This window comes from Nuphar pumila, chromosome 10 (genome assembly GCF_984573655.1).
Source record: "Nuphar pumila chromosome 10, dmNupPumi1.hap1.1, whole genome shotgun sequence".
NCBI lineage: Eukaryota > Viridiplantae > Streptophyta > Magnoliopsida > Nymphaeales > Nymphaeaceae > Nuphar > Nuphar pumila.
This window is the reverse complement of record NC_143258.1, coordinates 75,206,345-75,210,222: the sequence shown is the minus strand read 5'-3', so window position 1 is coordinate 75,210,222 and position 3,878 is coordinate 75,206,345. Positions and strand designations below refer to the sequence as shown.

Below are 3,878 nucleotides of genomic sequence, written 5' to 3'. Positions count from 1 at the left end.
TGCTCTATCATAGTTTTTATAGTGCTTAAAGCCTTGAACCAGCATGTTATGTCACTTTGCAGATACAGGAGCATTGATGGCATATTGGTAATATAACTGAAAAGGCTTTCTCTTTCATAATCTTGTTCAGGCAAGCAGACACATGCTCTCCACAAACCAACCCTTTGAAAAACGTGTGTAGAGAGAGAGGGGGGGTGGAAGTACTTATATGGCTGGGTAAATTAGAGGTGGAGGGGTGTATGTGTGATTGTGGCTTATGATCTATGGGTGTTTTTGTGAGCAACCGTGAAGGGATGCTTGTGACAATGGAGTCAAACCAACCGGTTCCAGCACCCTTCTTAATAAAGGCCTACCAACTCGTTGATGATCCCTCCACTGATGACATTGTATCATGGGGTGAAGATGAATTAACTTTTGTTGTTTGGAGGCCAGTAGAATTCGCAAGAGACTTGCTCCCCAACTACTTCAAGCACAACAATTTTTCCAGCTTTGTCAGGCAGCTCAACACATATGTAAGAACTCAAATCCCATCTCGTTTGCTTATTTTTTGCTGCTTTATGAATGGCTGTCTTTTTTTCTCCTTTTCTTTTTCTGCTTTTGATGTCTGGGAGTGGTTTGACAAAAATTATAAATGATTCATATGTTTACAGTTTTTAACAAATATGTGTCTCTTTTCTTTTCTTCTTTTTCTGCTAATGTTTTGTTAGGTAATAGTTATCAGTACTAATGCTTGATCTCATGTAGACTAGCATAAAAGATGGATTTTGGACTTATGATTTGAAGGAGCCTCTTTGTTTAGTTCACAAAAATGAATAATTTTCCTCATGAAAAATCCAAAGAGTGCATGAGAAAAAGGAATTTCATGGTCTTTGTTTTCAAGCAAAGGAGGTCACTAAACATTCCTTGAACCGCTGGGTTTAGACTTTAGAGTGAATGATTTGCTTTTAGATTTCTTGAGAATAAAATATCATCTAATGGTTTCCTCCTGTATTTTGTGAAATTTCCCTTTTTATGTCTTCTCAGCTTATGATACTAAATTCTATTGAGATCTCCTTCCTGTTCTGCAGTGAAAATAGTTTTTCTTAATGGGTTTGAGTAGTTATCTTATGGTATTTTGGATGAATCTTTTATGAGAAGTTCAGAAAAGGATGGGTGCCATTTTGTGGGTCATAGTTGTTTAAGTAATGGGTTATATTCATTACTTCATGATCTCGCGTTTGTTTTTCTAAAGGAAGGTTGTTCCCCAAACGGGTCATAACCAGGCATTTTTCTGGTCCATGTGTGACATGGTTCAACTGAACTCTTCCATTTGCAGGCATTAAAGGATAGGTTTTCTTTTTCAAATGTTGAGTTTTTTTATCATTAATCCAAAGTATCATTTCTTTTTATTTTTAGAGAAAAAAATGATTTCATAAAAGTATATTGGTGCGTTTACCTAATGGAATCTGTAGATATAGCTTTGTCAAATTAGGTCGCTTGACGAAAAATGGGCAAATATCATCAGTATTCTTGTATTTCAGACAGTTTCAAGAATCTGCTTTTTTATTACTTTGTTTACAATCCATCTTCTTGTTTCTCTTCAATAAGATGGTCTCTAAAATGAATCTTGGAGCATTCACCTAAATGTTCTTTTTACTCTTTCAGGGATTCAGGAAGATTGTTCCAGACCGATGGGAGTTTGCTAATGAATTCTTCAGGAAAGGAAAGAAGCACTTGCTATGTGAAATCCATAGAAGAAAAACAACTCAACCGCCTAATCAACATCACCAACTACAGTCGCCATTATTGCTGTATCCATGGGCTAAAGCAAGCTCAGATGGTCAAGTGAGCTGGTGGGATTCCCCATCATCATCCCCAAGGGATCAGTCTTCTTCAATTCCAAAAGACAACCCTGAGCTGCTGTCATCACTCACAGAGGATAACCAGAGGCTAAGGAAGACCAACTCCCTGTTGCTGGCAGAGTTGACCCACATGAGAAAACTTTACAATGACATCATCTACTTTATTCAGAACCATGTGAAGCCAGCATCCCCACCAAATTTACCAAATCACCCTTCGTTACTTTCCCAGCTCAAACTGACAAAGTTTTGGCCTTCTCTTGAAGAAACCATGAGGAACACCAGTTTGACCAGTGCAAGCTCTCTCACACTAGAAGAAGAAGAAGAAGAAGAAGAAGAAGAAGAAGATCCCAGCAACAATGTCAAGCTCTTTGGCGTTCACCTTCATGGGAAGAAGAGGATGCACTCTGATGCTCCCGAGTGATCAAGCAAGTTTAAACCACCAACTGAACTGGGGACTCTTGCAGATCTCAAACAGGTTATGTCCATGTCCTGTTCAGTCAATATGGGCGAGTCTCCAGTTCAAGACACTAAATCTGCAAAAATTCAGAACCTATTTGATTCTCTCAAGATTCATGCGGCCACTCTTTTGGGACTAAGCCAAACCCAGTCAATATGTTTGTACACCATGGTGCTAGAACATATAAATTTGGAGTTAGATTTGGTCTTGGATAAGGATCCCCAGCTTAGCCTTTGAGCATATATTCAAGATTAGATGATATTAGGGACTCACCCAAATTTTGTTGCTAAAGGGACTGCTTACCAAAACAGCGAGCAAAGATAACATCTGGTGGCCAAAATATAGGGTCAACCTTTGGTATTGTCTGACTTGGTACCAACTTCTTGTTAACTTGATACCACGCTTGTCTGAGTCATAGCTCAAGCCTTTAGTTTCAAATATCAATCAAGATGTACATGGATTATGACAAATTAATTATCAGAAACTGATGAAAGTTCCAACCATGAAAGAAAGACCAAAACAGTTTGATCAGATACGTTAATTGTGAGGTCTTGAACTTATTTCTTAATTTTCGCTGAGAAAATCAATTGCCATTAGTGAAGCTTTGAACTCTTGTAATCAGATATTTAAAAGCCACCAACAGGTCAGTGTGTGTGTGCATGGACTATGGAGTGCTTGTTGATTCAGGGACTTGTTTGCGTTAGCACAGAAGCTTGAGCGCGTACTGTTAAAACTTAAAAGCATAATGAGTGGAAAGGAGGGTCTGTACTTGGCATTAATCATAGCTTGCTTTATGTGACCAGTGGACACTTTTTTCCATTGGATGGAATCTAAGTATTTAACAACTGTTCATGTCAGACTCCACGTTTTGGTCCTCCTCTGTCAAAAGACCCGTGGATTAGGGGCAGTACCAAGCAAAAGAAAGTAAGTACTCACAAATAAAGCAGTACCACGCTGATTAGGGATGATGGCAGTGGGGTGGGGCGGGGGACAAGGTCTCCACCCCTGCCCGCCTCAAGATTTTATCCTCCACCCCCGCCTTCATCCCCGTTTCATGTCCTCCATCCCCAGTTCAAACGGGGATGAGGCGGGGCGGGGAAAAGTGCACGTCCATCACCGCCTCCATCCCCGTTTCATACCCTTCATCCCCGGTCCAAACGGGGCGAGGCGGGCCCCCCCGCTTTCCCCATGTCCACTGCCATCCCTAATGTTGATGCCCTCGTAGACGGCAAATCCTAGATTGGTGAACGACTCATCATTTCACGAGCCCCCACACCTCTCTCTCTCTCCCCCCATTAATAATATATATATATATATAATTTTTTACCTCAAAAAATCTGATCTTGGATTTTTATTATTTTATCCATGTTGAATATATACATGGGTCAGATTTGGTCAACATGACCGACCTCTATGAATTTTGATTCAGGAATTTGGCAAATATTGCCAAAATCCGTCTAAATCAGCTCAAAGACCGATTCAAAAGAGCTGATTCAATTTATTATATTTTAATACTTGTAAGGGCATTATTATTTATTATTTTTTAATGACACATCCTCTCATGGTAAAAAAGTTTGACT

General features: G+C 39.6%; 1 pseudogene; it reads left to right on the top strand.

Annotated features, from left to right (window-relative positions):
• Positions 1–263: 263 nt before the first annotated feature.
• On the top strand, positions 264–2,262 carry LOC149826842 (heat stress transcription factor B-4 pseudogene; annotated as a pseudogene).
• The last annotated feature ends 1,616 nt before the right edge of the window (positions 2,263–3,878 follow it).